This window comes from Triturus cristatus, chromosome 4_2 (assembly GCF_964204655.1).
Source record: "Triturus cristatus chromosome 4_2, aTriCri1.1, whole genome shotgun sequence".
Classification (NCBI taxonomy): domain Eukaryota; kingdom Metazoa; phylum Chordata; class Amphibia; order Caudata; family Salamandridae; genus Triturus; species Triturus cristatus.
In genome coordinates this window covers 213,784,584-213,800,149 of record NC_140586.1, presented here as the reverse complement: position 1 = coordinate 213,800,149, position 15,566 = coordinate 213,784,584, and the positions used below count along the sequence as shown (strand labels likewise).

Below are 15,566 nucleotides of genomic sequence, written 5' to 3'. Positions count from 1 at the left end.
TGGGGGTTTAGAGATGCTTAATGGCAAACTGTGAAGGAAGATGAGGAATTTTAAAAACTAAAGAAAATTTTTGCAATTTGAAGCTGAGTCCAGTGAAAGCGAAGAAAACATGTATCTATGGTGGTGTTCAACCAGGTTGGAGAAAGTTTGCTGGGTCGGTTGTGTCTCTAGGGTCCCTTCAACTCTGTTTTGGAGTAGACGATGTAGAGCACTCTATTTGAAGCCTGTCTGAGTTTCCACCGAAAACGTGCCTTAAACAACAAATGCTAGGTTTACATCTTATAATATAGTAGACTCACACATGGTTATTATTTAAACCAAAGACCCTAAAACATTAGGTGCCAAATTACTCTGGCACATTGAGCAAAGAGGGAGTTGACCAGGTACATCAGTTGAAAGCAAAAGAAACACTATTAATACATGAAATGTATTTCGTGGAAGGCACTTAGGTGTTGGCAACAGAAGTGGGGACGGAAGCGACTCCTAGCTTGAGACATCTCCTCCTATATTGTTCAGGCGCCCTAATCAATCCCCAAAAAGATTCTACAGAGTGTCAAAGTACTGTTTATACTGCCTCAATGAAAGACTTTGGAAGCCAAAAGAAAAGGTATCAAAGTCTGTCAAAGTTTTGATGTTGAAAACCTCAATCACAGAACAGGCTAACAGGGGTAAGCCCTACATGTGGAAAAATGAGTCAGTCGAATTGTATGCCAATAAGTCTAATGCCTAAAGGTCTAAGGTAAAGGCCAGTGATCAATGACTGCCGTAAAAGCATCAACTCTACTTAAGCTGATAATCAAGCTCAAAAAGTGAAATAAAGGCTATCAACTTTGAAATGAAAATAAACTTCTAAGTCATGGTATTAAAATAGAAAAAATTATAGTCCATGCTGAAATTGTGTTTCTTAAAAAAAATCGTGGTTTGAGACCAAGGCTAAGACTAAGATGAGACAGCGTCCTTAAAAGAAAGAACAGTAGACTGCATGTACCTACAAATCGGGAAGAGTAGGTATCAGAAGACTGCACGGAATTTGCAGGTCTCATCAAACACCACCTGATGATAGTGAGAATATAATGAACAATTACCAGAAACAAGAGGAAACAATATGGCAAAATGTAGATACAGATTTACCACAGGAACAGGTTGACTTGATCGAAGCAGGCAATCTCCACAGTATAATATTTCATCCTATGTGGCAGTTAAAATAACACCAGTTCATATAGGATAAAACTGAGAAAGTACGGGAGGGGCTATATTATTGAAAACACTAGGCCATTCACATCTGTTTTGCAGCAGAACAAGGAATTTTTTTTAAAGCCTGCAGCGGCTAGAGGTGTAAACAAGATATGCATAAAAAATATAATAACTCTCTCTACAGTACCTGCCTTATCTGAAAGAAACACGTTAGTTAGATTCCTCACCTTAGAATATCCCCAGGCGTCAGACTGGATCCGGAAGATTTTTCGTCAGCAATACCCCTTGCGCGTCGCTAGGCGTCGTCTGCGGCTCCGCGTCCGTCGTCGGCGTCGTGCGCCGGGATGACGTCGTCGGAGTACTTAGACGCCGCCCTCGCGCGCTGACGTCAGTTCTTCTTTTTTCCGCGCCAGTAAGCGCAGATCCGGGAGAGCTACCCCTTTTAGTCTTTTTTGACTAAATCTTTTTGATCATTTTTGATCCTTGTCTGTCGACATCTGGTGCCGGTAGGATGCCTGGGTTCAAGGCTTGCGAGGATTGTCATCGACTGATGTCGGTGACCGATCACCACCGCCGGTGCCTCTACTGCTTAGGCCCCGACCACGACGCGGAGTCGTGCAACGACTGTCAGGCCCTGACTTCGAAGGCTAGGCGGGAGCGGTCCCGCAAGCTTCTCGAGCTTCGCCACTCGGCTCCGCGTCGTGCGCGATCCCGGTCCAGGAGGAGGTCCAAGGATCGCTCGCGGAGCCCTAGCCGACGCCATCGATCGTCCGGCTCCAAGTCGTCGGGTAAGTCCAAACGCTCAAAGAAGTCCAAGAGGCGACATCGCTCTTCGGACTCCCCTCGCCGGTCGCGCGACTCGGCCGAGGGTCAGGGTGGTTCCACCCCCGCGGCTCCGGCGGAGCCGCAGGTGCCGCGTCCGCCCCCATACCTTCCGGTCCCTGGGGCTGACGCGGCGCCGGCGGAGATCAGTGCCTTCCTCTCGGCCATGAGGAGCCTGGCCCCGCCGTCGACGCCCGCTGGCGCGCCTTCGGGCCCCGCGGACTCGACTGGGCGACCTCGCGTGCCGGCGGCTCCGGCCCCGGCGCCGTCGACGACTCCGGTCTCGACGCCGCAGGTCCCCGCGGGGCCCATGCCTGGGCCCCAGTCGACGCCGGTTGACCTAGTCACTCCTCCACCGGCGCCGACGCCTGAACCACCGACGCCGTCACCGGCGCCGCCGACGCCTGTGACGCCGACACCCCAGTTTAGCCCTCATCCGGACCCGGCGCCGGTACGGCGTCGACCGACGCCGCATCCGACGCCGCTTGAGTCCTACCATCTCTACAGTCCGGTTCCGATCATTCCTCCTGTTTATCAGGCATCGGAGGAAGGGGGCGACTGGGAGGGGTTCGAGGACCCTCTGGCTGTTCAGTCACAGCTTTCTCAGGACTGGGCAGATGAACTGGGGGAGGCCAGTGGGCTGGACACCTCGCCAGACACTGGATTCACTTCTCCGACCGTGGCTTCGGAGGAGGGTGCAGCATTTTCTGTGGTGCTGCGCAAGGCGGCCGAGGCCCTTGGGCTCGAGTTGCCTGCCGTGGCTGTGAGGACTAACATCCTCACTGAGGTGCTTCAAACCTCAGCAAGCTCCACTGAGCCTCTGCTGCCGTTCAACGAGGCCCTCACTGACGTTCTGCAGGGCACCTGGTCCAAGCCCTCCACAGTTCCTCCTGTGGATAGGAACGTTGCCAGGCGCCACCGCCCTGCTCCGGGCGACCCCAGTTTCCTGTCCCAACACCCCACCCCCGAGAGTCTGGTTATCCAGGCCTCTACCTCCCAATCCTCCTTCCCGACCGCTCCGCCGGACCGGGATTCCAAGAGACTCGAGCAGTTTGGCAAGAAACTGTTTTCATCCCTTAGTTTGGGCCTGCGGTCCTTAAATACCGCCTGTCTCTTGGAACGTTATTCCCATTCCCTGTGGGATACGGTGGAGGACGTGCTGCCCCTGTGTCCGGAGGAGGTCCGGACGCGTCTTACCCAGGCTTTGGCCGATGGGAGGGATGCAGCACGGCACGCCATACGATGTGGGCTTGACACCACGGACTCGCTGGGTCGGGCGATTTCAACCACGGTGGCGCTCCGCCGCCACGCCTGGATGCGGTCCACGTCATTTTCCGGGGATGTCCAGACCACCCTCATGGACATGCCCTTTGATGGCACTCGCCTGTTTGGTGAGAAGGCGGACAGTGCGCTGAACCGCTTTAAGGACTCCCGGGCTACGGCCAAGTCCTTGGGCCTCTCGGCTCCGCGGGCGCACACCTCCGCTTTTCGCCCCTTTCGTGGCCAAGGAAGGGGCGCCTCCTCACGTCCGCAAAGCCACCAGCCGCAGAACCAACCTGCGCGCGGTCGCGGACGTGGCTTCCGCCGTGGCGGAAATGGAGGCCGACGTGGTCAGCCCACTTCCACCCCTGCAGCATCCGCCTCAAAGCCCTCCTAGTCCGAGCTTTCAGGCCCATACCACGCCAGTGGGCGGCAGAGTTCGCCATCACCTGCTCCACTGGCGGTCCATAACATCGGACAGGTGGGTGCTGCAAATCGTCCGAAGGGGCTACTCCCTCCCCTTCGAGACGACCCCTCCAGCCATGCCACCGCAGCACCACCGTATCTCGGGGGATCATTTGCATCTTCTCCGCGAGGAAGTTTCGGCTCTCTTGGCCAAGGGGGCCGTCGAGCGCGTTCTGAGTCCAGAAGTAGGTCGTGGTTGTTATTCCCACTACTTTCTGGTTCCCAAGAAGGGCAAGGGGGGCCTACGCCCTATCTTGGACCTCCGGAACGTCAATGCCTTCCTCCGAAAGGAAAGGTTCAAGATGCTAACGTTGGCTCAGGTTTTAGCTGCCCTAGACCCTGGAGACTGGATGGTAGCGTTGGACTTGCAGGACGCATATTTCCATATCCCCGTCCTGCCGGCCCACCGGCGTTACCTGCGGTTCACGGTGGGCCAAGAGCACTTTCAGTTTACCGTGCTCCCCTTCGGCCTCACCAGTGCCCCTCGGGTGTTCACGAAAGTGATGGCGGTGGTCGCAGCTCATCTGCGCAGATCAGGGGTTCCAGTCTTCCCCTATCTCGACGACTGGTTGTTGAAGGCGGGCTCGCCCCAGGCAGTCGTCTCCCACCTCCAGACTACGGCGGATCTCCTGCATTTGCTGGGGTTTTCCATCAACGTGCCGAAGTCACACCTGAGTCCCTCTCAGAAGCTCCTCTTCATCGGAGCGGTTCTCGATTCGGCGCAGTTCCGGGTCCATCCACCGGAACAGCGGGTCCGGGATATACGGGCCCTGATTCCCATCTTTCGGCCTCTATCCCGGGTTTCGGTCAGGCTAGTGTTGCGGCTTCTGGGGCTGATGGCCTCCTGCATCCTACTAGTGCATCACGCCAGGCGGCGCATGCGGGCTCTGCAGTGGGACCTGAAGTTTCAGTGGGCCCAGCATCACGGCAACCTGTCCGACCATGTCTTGATCTCGGAGGGCACTGCACAGCAGTTGCAGTGGTGGCTCACGGACCGCGAGTGGGTCAAGGGCAAGAGCCTCTCCCTTCCCCAACCAGAGCATGTCGTAGTGACGGATGCGTCCCTCCTGGGATGGGGTGGCCATATGGGAGAGGCGGAGATCAGAGGCCTCTGGTCTCCGGCGGAGTCTCGTCTCCACATCAACCTGTTGGAGTTGAGAGCGATCCGGCTTGCACTGAAAGCCTTCCTTCCCTCTGTCAGGGGAAGTGTCGTGCAGGTGTTCACGGACAACACCACCGCCATGTGGTACTGCAACAAACAGGGCGGGGTGGGGTCGTGGACCCTTTGTCAGGAGGCTCTGCGCCTCTGGACATGGCTGGAACACCAGGGCGTCACCCTGGTGGTTTAACATCTGGCGGGCTCTCTGAACGCCAGAGCAGACGAACTCAGCCGCCGGTGCATGATGGATCACGAATGGCGTCTGAACTCCGAAGTGGCGCAAGGCCTCTTTCAGCAGTGGGGAGAGCCTTGGTTAGATCTATTCGCCACCGAAGAGAACGCGCAATGTCAGCAGTTCTGCGCGTTGGAATTTCCAAGGCGGCACTCGCTCGGCGACGCTTTTTGTCACGAGTGGAGTTGCGGTCTGTTGTACGCCTTTCCGCCTATACCACTTCTGCCCAGAGTGCTGAAGAAGATCAGGCACGACCGGGCCCAAGTCATCTTGGTGGCTCCGGATTGGGCACGAAGATACTGGTATCCCGAGCTACTCAGTCTGTTGACCGATCCCCCGATACGTCTGCCCCTTCGGGAGGATCTTCTGTCGCAGCAGCAGGGGACGGTCCTCCACCCGAACCTGTCCAGCCTCCACCTCCATGCGTGGAGATTGAGCGGCGGCAGTTGATGCCATTTGACTTGCCTCCTGAAGTCTGTGATATCATTCTGGCAGCCAGGCGTCCCTCCACAAAGTCGGTATACGCCTGCCGGTGGAACAAATTTGTGGCATGGTGCACAGCAAAGGCTGTGGATCCCCTTTCCGCCCCTCTTTCTGAGGTTCTCCTCTTCCTTCTTTCTCTGGCCCGGCAGGGCTCTGCCCTGGGCACCCTGAAAGGTTATCTTGCTGCCATCTCCGCCTTCTTGCGGCTTCCTGATCAGCCTTCTCTTTTCAAGTCCCCTGTGGTTACACGCTTTCTCAAAGGCATTACACACACGTTCCCTCCTGTCCCTTTTGTAATGCCTCAGTGGGACTTGAATCTGGTATTGACATTCCTGATGTGCGCTCCCTTCGAGCCTCTTCATAATTGCCCTCTTCGTCTTCTAACTCTAAAGACTGCTTTTCTGGTAGCCATCACCTCGGCTAGACGGGTGAGTGAGCTCCAGGCTTTATCTTCAAAGCCTCCTTTTCTATCTGTTCATCCGGACAAGGTTGTCCTTCGGCCTCGTCCATCCTTTCTTCCTAAAGTGGTGACTCCATTTCACCTTGGGCAGTCTGTCACCTTGCCCACCTTCTTTCCGCCTCCACATCCTTCCAAAGAGGAAGAGAGGCTCCGCCGTCTGGACCCAAAACGTGCGCTCTCCTTTTATCTGGACCGCACGAAACAGTTCCGGGTGGACGACCAGCTTTTTGTTGGGTACGTGGGCGCTAAGAAGGGGAAAGCTGTGCACAAACGGACCATCTCTCGGTGGGTCGTTTTGTGTATCAAAATTTGCTATTCTTTGGCGAAAAAGGACCCTCCTGTTGGGCTGCGCGCCCATTCTACTCGGGCCACAGCGGCTACTACTGCTTTGGGACGGGGAGTCCCTTTGCAGGACATCTGTCAGGCGGCGACGTGGGCTTCGTTACACACGTTTGCCAGGCATTATTGCCTTGACAGCCAAGTCCGGAGGGATGGCTTCTTTGGCCGTTCTGTCCTCCAGGACTTTCTGGTGTGATCTTGGTTCGCAGACCCACCACCGGGGATTGTATTGCTTGGGTATCTATTCTAAGGTGAGGAATCTAACTAACGTGTTTCTTTCAGATGAACAAGTTACTTACCTTCGGTAACGATGTATCTGTAAGAAACATTAGTTAGTTAGATTCCTCACCGACCCTCCCATCCTCCCCGTTCTGCGAACTGACATCTAGGGTTAAGGTTGTCCTTTCAGGCCCCTAGATTTTATTTTTGGCACCAGTGTCGGTCTTTGCATGGCTCTGCGTTCCTGGCGCGGAAGGCTATGTACAAGAACTGACGTCAGCGCGCGAGGGCGGCGTCTAAGTACTCCGACGACGTCATCCCGGCGCACGACGCCGACGACGGATGCGGAGCCGCAGACGACGCCTAGCGACGTGCAAGGGGTATTGCTGACGAAAAATCTTCCGGATCCAGTCTGACGCCTGGGGATATTCTAAGGTGAGGAATCTAACTAACTAATGTTTCTTACAGATACATCGTTACCGAAGGTAAGTAACTTGTTCGTATATGCTCATATGTGGAATCTGATACATTAATAGTGGCAATTAAAGAAAATGGTACTAACTTCTTGAGGGAAAGACCGACCCCCTGTAAAAGATCTTAGCGTCAGTGGAAAGGAAGACTGAAAGGGGGGAGCGAGCAGCAGCGCAATGGCTAATTACAAACTCCCCTGCACTATTGAATACATACATCCACAAACAAAAGGAGGAGATGTAGGACCTAATTTACCTACTACCAGTGGAGTATCATAAGATAGAAATCCTAGGTGCATGAGGAGAAAACTATTATCAACACTTAAAGACTTCCCAATAAGTAGCTAATACAGCTAGAAAAGACAGCATTTCATAAGGACAGCATGGCATGGGATGTTAAAAGATCAATAATATATTATTGACATGCCCATTATTGTATTGTAATTGCATTTATATAGCACTTACTACCCCTGACGAGGCGTCAAATCGCTTTTTCGGCGACTAGCACGCTACTCCGGAACCCATAAAGGATCAGTGGTGAAATAGGATAGTGAAATAGGAAAGTAATTTGAGTGGTGGATATTAGTCAGTTATTTGGATTGAGATGGATAGCGGAGGAATAGGAGAGGGAGAAAGGTTTACATTTATATAGTGCTAGCTCCCCCTGATGAGTTGTTGAAGTGCTTTTTTGGCGAGTAGCATGCTACTCTGGGACCCATAGAGGATTAGTGGTGAATTAGTATAGTGAAATATGATTTTGAGAAGTGGACATGTTAGTCTGTTGTTTTGATTGAAAGAATAGTGGAGGGATAGAAGAGTGAAGGATTTAGGGTTTTTGTGGGGTTTTTTGGCGGTCATAGCAGTAGGAAGAGGCTTGAGATGAGTAAAAAGGGATGTGAAGGGGAAGAGTCAGAGGGAAGAGTTTGGACAGGCTTGTTTTGGGGTATCAGTATAGTAAAGAGGTGTCAGATGATGCAAGGAGGGGTAGAGTAGGGGAGAGTCTAGAAAGGGTTATTTTGGGGATCATAGTAGCTGTATGGTATTTGGGATGAATGAGAGAGTGTATGTGGAGAATGTATTGATAGAGGTCTAGGGTGAGAAATAGGGTAGTGCATTGAAAAGAGTAGTAGAAAGGTTTGAGATGAGTGAGGGTTCAGGTAGAAGATATATTGAGAAACGGTATAGGGTGAGAATAGGATATGCTGAATTGGAAGAAAGTAATACATATATAGATCCATAAGTATATGGAGAGTATATAGATGCATAAAGGAAGTAAGTATATGTAGATTAAACATATTGATTGAGGTATAGGGTGAGAAATCGGGTTGTGCATTGGAAAGAGTAGTAGATAAAGGTTTGCGATGAGTCCGATAGTTAAGGTAGAGGATATATTGAGAGGCGAAAAGTAATAAATATATAGATCCAAGTACATGGAATGAATATAGATGCATATAGTAGGTAAGTATATGTAAATAAAAAATCAATTACATAAACTCTGGTTTTCTTGTGTTGTACTTAAAAATGTATTTATTTTTATAAACATAATTATTCTACATGTTTATAAAAAGCAATACACATATATAGGTACATATCTATAATACACAAATGCTTATATACAGAGTGACATGCTGTATATTTCTGTTTGCGTATGGTGCTTGTGTGGAAGAGCCAATTCTTGAGTAGTTTTCTGAAGATAAGGTGGTTGTCTCTGGAGCTTATGTTGGGGGGGTAAAGAGTTCCATAGTTTGGCTGCCTGACAGAGAAGGATGTGCCACCCCTGTTTTTAGGTCTCGGCTCGAAGGCTGCGCTTGCGCAGTCTCGATCCGAGATTCAATGACTTGGAGAAGAGGGGCTTGAACCCGCCCCTCTTCTCCCCTGTTCTCCATTGGCTGGCCTCTTCAATGCTGGCCAGCCATTGGAGAAGAGGTCCCGTCACTCCGATTAGGCCCTGTCCTTTTCGGATCGCGGGGCGTGTTTTTTTCAGAAAGTCTAATTATCTCCTCCAGCCAATGGCAAGAGGAGATAACAGCAAAACACGCCCCCGAATCCGAAATCGCCGCTGCCTTTCTCTGAGGCATTTCTGCTTCGCCTCGGAGAAAGGCAGTGGTGTGCTTGTTATTGGCAATCTGACTGCTATGTAATAAACAGCCACAAACTCATCGTAACATTGGCCCCCGACTCTTTCATGAGATTAGAGCTTTTTCTGAATAAATATTGGCAAATCCACATTTATAATCTACTGCGGTATTCTTAGAGATCAGAGGTAATATAAAGTTAAAAAGCCTTTTTTAATACGGGCAACAGGTCGGACTGGTCGCTTAATTTTGGTCCTTTCTCAGTGTTGACAATCTTTGAACCCAGAGACGTCGACTGCTCTTCCACCGCGGCACTTCCGGTGCGCTGACGTGGAGCAGCAGAAGAGGCCTGGGGAAGCGCTGCCGGTAGTCTGCAGGAAGAGAGTGAAGGAAAGGGTCATTTGAAGTCCTGGGCAATATTCTGTCAGCTCTGGGTCCACGGTAACAGGTGAACCTGCGGGAGCCTCCTTTGTGGACCGGAGAAGAGAGACGATGCTTACCAAGTTTGAAACCAAGTCTGCCCGGGTGAAAGGTGTGTGAGGCCGAGGGACTTACTTCTGGGGGTGCAGCCGATGTTCATTCTATTGACACTGTGCTTCGTCATCTCCTGATCATACGGACGCAAGGTTGTGGTGGTAGTTTGTGTGTATGGACGTCAGTTTGTTAATAATAGTAATGTGGGTTGATTGTGTTGGCCTTGATCGGTGCTTGCTGGCATGGGCGGTTGGAGGTGATTGCAAAGTAGTCATTGGGGTGCCTCAAGGGTGGTCTTAAAGTGCTGGTACCGTTGGCACCCTGTGGCGGTGTTTTTGGAATCATTGGACTGTCAATGACATTTTTTCGAGAAACGGTTGGGAAATATTAGAGCACATTAACACCCCGTGTCATGAGTACTTGTGTTTTTCCGTATTTTTGTAACCATCAGACTTTGCCATTTCGTTTTGCCCTGCTTGGTATCCCCCTCCCACTCTTCACCTGCTTCACGTTTTTGCCTGAAAATTAAAGATTGGGTAATATGGAACAGAGGTAGATTGTTGCAATTTGTATTTGATTTGATTGCAAAAATGCTGAAAAAATGCGGTGGAATGGGTATATATAGTGATGGTAACTATTTGTGACAAACGAAACAGTATGCTTACAAATATTTTACATGTAATCTATACAATTCATAATTACGTATTTGCAAAGAAATCTTAGAAGTTTAATAGACTGTTAAATGGTTACAGAACTGTGATAAAGGTCACCCGCTGTAAAAGTGAAGCAGTAGGGTTTCAGTACATTCTATATTTATGATTTGCAGCGTATGCCATATTCCTCCTCCCAGCAATTGTAATGTATTCATTGATTGAATTCTGTTTGCAATCTTGTGGATCATTGTTATAAACCACAGGATTCCAAATAAATTGTGAACGTCCCTTGCATAGAAAATAGGCACACACCACTGCCGTGAATGCCCGACTGCATTTGAGACTTATTATTTTGACCCTGGAATTGTGGTATTCTATCCTGTGCAAAAGAAACCATTGATGGACGGAATGCTGGACAATGCAAACATTCACCCCCAGTCACAAAGATCTGGCTTTAATCAATCATTCTTTTGCTCAGAGGTCTAGGCTGGTCCTTGGTGATGCGAGATCCAGAACCTAACCTATGGCTTCGGAGGTTGTACAAAGTGTGCCATTTTAATGAGCACAGCACCATTGTCTATACCCTGGGTGATAGTAGCGAATTCAGTTTTTTGTGAATCAGTAATGTGACCAGAGCATTTTCTTTGTGTGAGGGAGAGTTTACTGGGCTCTCTCATGGTCTCGGCATTGGTAAAGTTAGAGCTATTGGCATTGCTCATGACATTGTTTTTGTTTTTAAAACATTTAAAGAAACGGCATTGTTATTTACAATGTCAATAGCTTAATCACTCTCAAATGCGAGACCTATTGCATTTGCACCCACACACAGAGCCACCTACACACACACTGATTAAGCTATTGACATTGTAAATAACAATGCTGTTTCTTTACATGTTTTAAAAACAAAAACATAAACAAAAATGTCATGAGCAATGCCAATAGCTCTAACTTTAAAAATGCCGAGACCGTTGCATTGTAAATGCTTGTTTTCTTGTATATCGGGATCTTGAGGCGAGATGCCACTCTAGAGCGGGGGTTCCTTTGTTGAATGTGTCGAATAATTTTATTCCTGATGAAGAGCGGTCCCATTCCATGTATTGCTTTGTGGGTGATACAAAGCAGCTTTAACGTGGATCTTCTGGCAACCGGTAACCAATGCATCAAGGCAGGGGAGATGTGGTTTGATATGCAATAATAGTCTAGCAGCCGAGTTCTGAATCCGTTGTAGTCTTTTCATGGTCGTTAAAGGTGATCCGTGATAGAGGCTATTGGCGTAATCGAGTTTGTACAGAACAAGGGGGATGGTAGTTTGGACCTTGTGTGGAAATCCCAAATGGGGAAAGATTTGTCGCAGAGTTTTTATAGTAACAAAGCTTGATCTTGCTAGCTGTCCACTTGGGCATTCATCGATCGCTTGGAATCCATGGTCATTCCTAGGTTTCTTACTTGCTTCGATACTTTAGGCGGTGATCCCAGTTCATCCTGCCAGGCGGCAAGCGGGTTATAATGTCTCCAATTGCCACACGTGAGTATTTCCGTTTTGGAAGCATTCAATTTGAGATGGCTCCAAGTCATCCATTGTGCCACGGCTCTGAGACAACTGAAAATTGGTGAGTTTCCAATTCTTTTGGGTCAATATGTGTCAAAGGCAGCCGTAATTTCCAAAAGGAGTAGCGCAGCATTCCTGTTGCAGTTGACTGTGTTCTTCAGGTCATCCCAGATGGCAAGGAGGGCAGATTCTTTGCCCATTCCCGGACGGAATTCTGTTTGGAAGTCTGAAAGTACGGCATTCTCTTCTATGAATTGTGACATTTGGGCAAATGCTGCTCCTTCTATCAGTTTATCCAGGAAAAGTCCATTTGTAATGGGTCTGTAGTTGTCAGGGTTCAGCGGGTCCAAGTTTTTCTTCAGTAAAGGGCATATGTTTGACTTTTTGAGTTCTTCTGGAAATGTTCTGGTAGTTACTGGAGTGGCAGCAGAGGTTGTTAGAAGAATTGTCTTGAAAATTTGCGGTGGACATGGGTCAGAAGGGTTGACGGCAGGCCTGCTTGCTTTCACCAGGTCCATAAATTCATAGTGTGAAATGTATTGGAAGCAACGGAGAGGCTGTGTTTAAGTATTCTTGGATTGTTGTTTTGTAAAAGGGTTAGTGATGGTGCTTTGTCTCTGTTTTAAGTACGAGTCCAACGTGTCTGCTTTGTCCGTGTAATGATTTGCCAGTTTATCTTGAGTAACGGGATGAGTTCCCTTCTAAGCAATTTGGTTTACGAAATTCATTGAGTATTTTATAGAATCCCTTATTTGCACATTTAGCATTTTGAATTCTGTCTGAATAGAACTTTTTCTTGGCTTTTTTGATAGCTGACTTGTATAGTCTGCTAAATTTCTGTAGGCTAAGTTTGTTTTGTTTGGCGCTTGTTTTGAGCTAGGCAGGTTGCAGTTTTCAAATTTGTTGTTTTATATCTTTTATCTCTGTATTTCTCCAAGGTTCTTGTTTTCTTTTGTTATGTTGTGTGGTTTTGAGTGGTATCAGGTTTTCAAAAGCTTCCTCTAGCCACTCATATAGTTTTTGAACGGAATTTCTTTCCAGATCTGTACTGGATGTTAGTCGTGTTTCTAAGTGTTCCAAATTGAGTGTGTTCCACGGTCGATAGGTGGATGCATGTAAGGTGGTTTTAGGTGAGTCGCTTAGTGTTGTTTTATGTAGGAAAGCAAGCAAGTGGTGGTCTGACCATGTGACTGGAGTTATAGTTTGAAAGGTAACTAGTTCAGTATTAGCAAAAATGACATCTATGATGTATGTAGGTTTGTGGAAGATCTGATGCAGGTTCAGTGCGTCTAGGCCAGTGATTGTTTTCGGATGGGGCATATTGGGTTTGTCAAACCAAATGTTGAGGTCACCCAGAACACATAGGTTGGAGTGTATTATCAGGTTTAAAACTGTGTCTTGAAGTATGTCTGGGAATATCGCCTTTCTACGTGGAGGTCTGTAAAGGAGCAGGAAGTTGTAGGAGGAAGACTGTGTTGGATTGCATCTGGTGAGAAGAGCCTCGCAATTCTTTATGGAGATGTCGTCAACTTTAGTGATCTGTAATGTTTGCCTGAACACAACAGCTAGGCCACCTCCTTTTTTGTTTATACGAATTTGGGTGAACGTTTGATAGCCTAGAGGAACAGCTTTATGCATGACTAGAGCCATATCATCTCCCAACTCCCAACCATGATTCAGTTATGAATAGTATGTCTGGTTTTGCATCATTGAGAAGGTCGTAGGTGTGATGTTTGTTTTTGGAGAGCGGTCGAGAATTTATTAGTAGACCGTTTCGAAAATGTGCTTTGAAGACAGTAAGACTTTATTTTGTAAAAGAGTGATCAGTATTGTGTGGGTTTGTGGTAGGTGTGTTTTTAGTGCTGGTGTTAGCTGTATTTGGACAGGAATTGTGTAGCTGTTCTATAATGTGGTCCTCCTCCAGCAAGCTAAGAAGGCATTTTGATGGGTCTGCCTGCGTAGGTGGTGGTGAAGGTGTTTGAGAGTGAGTTGGTGCACTGTTATTTTTGTGGTGTAACCTTGCTGTGCAGTTGACATGGAGAAGCAAAGTTCTGAAGTGTGGCAAGTTGCTTATATTGTTTGTGTTTGTTTAGGGCGGAAGGTGTATGAGTTAGGGGTGGTGGTGCAGCATGTGGGTCATGTAGTAAGGTTCTCAATTGTCCAATCTATGAGAGGTGGTTAGAAGAGAGTTGCTGTATGTGTGTTGGGTGTGGTGGAAGAGAGAAAGCTTGGCGTTGTAGTTTGTTCATTTGTGGTGATTTGAAAGGTGGGTGTATGATTGTATTTTGTGACTAAGTATTATGAGGGGTTGTGCTTGAGAGAATTTGTTATGCTGGTGTTCGTGATATGTTTTGGAGGAGTAGTGAAAGGCTCTGATGTATTTGTTTTATGAGATGGAGCTGTTTGTATAGTATTTGTGAGAGGAAGTTTTAAGGTAAAGGGGGTGGTGATGTGTTTGTGAGTAGAGTGTATGTTGTGTGGAGGAGGGGATGAAGTAGAGTTGAGTGTTTGTCTTCGACTTGATTGTTGCAAGAGTTAAAATGTGTGATGCTCTGGAGTGTAAGTGTTTTGTTTTGTTGTGTTGTGTTAGAAAGAAGAGGAGGGTGTTGGTTGGACAAAACATGGAAGGCTGAGTATGGGTTTGTTAGTGATAAAAGCTGTTAGGAGTAATTAGAGTGAGGAGTGTGTGTCTGGGTTGTAGTTAAGTATGGTATGGATTTTGGTTGTGTTAGTGATGTGTTGATAGGTTGGTATAGGATAGAGTTGTGTACTGTTTTTAGGTGATGGTGCAAATGTGTGGTAGCTGGGATAGAAGGGTATATAGGTGTGGTTTTGTAGTGTGTGCTGGTACATTAATTTGTGCATAGGGTTGGTTTGTAGTAAATCGGTGGAGTACATTTGTGTGAGTGTGTTACTCTGGTCATGGATGGGGTGGGGTGTGTGCTGATGTATTGGAAAATGGGTAGCGTTTCTGGCTCTAGTACTGACCAGTTTTGAACAGGCTCAAACTGGCAACTGCCCTTAGCTGAGATGCCCGGGCTGAGACGCCCTAATCCCTAGACTTTTATAGCCCTAGTAATTAGGTGACCCCTTCAGCCAATGGGAACCCTAGAACTAACCATAACCAATCCCAACACTAGCTCTAAACCCTAGAACAAATAGGAGACCAAGACCTTCCAGCCAATCATAGCTCTAATCCAAGCACTCAATCTGGCACAAAACACTAATCCCTACGTCCAAAAGAAAGCCTAACCCTAGCCCCAACCCTAGTCCCTGCAACCAATCACACAGAAAACCCTAATCCGTACTTCCAATAGAAAGACTAACCCTAGTCCTAGTCCCACACCTGGTCCAGCAACCAATCACACAGGAAACCTTAATCCCTACTTCCAATAGAAAGCCTAGCCCTAGCCCCAACCCATGTCCCAGCAACCAATCACACATGGCACCCTAATCACTACTTACTTCCGATAGCAACCCTGGCCCCAACCCTACATTAATTGAATCACTGACCTGGGAACCAATCTGAACCCTCAAATACCCAACCAATGAGAACAATAACCCTAACCCAATAGAAACACCAGATACAACCACCAATCAGTGCACACATGTACCATCCAATAGCAGACTATATAAGGTCCCAGGGAACTCAGACAAGCAGGGAGTTGGAAGCTGCTCCTCTATTCAGAATCTCCTAGTACACAGACAAGCT

At 48.3% G+C, this 15,566-nt stretch overlaps 1 protein-coding gene across 10 annotated transcripts in view; it reads left to right on the top strand.

Annotated features, from left to right (window-relative positions):
- The window catches only part of TNRC6B (trinucleotide repeat containing adaptor 6B), a 1,192,955-nt gene that overhangs the window by 1,025,534 nt on the left and 151,855 nt on the right, over positions 1–15,566 (top strand). The window lies entirely within an intron of this gene.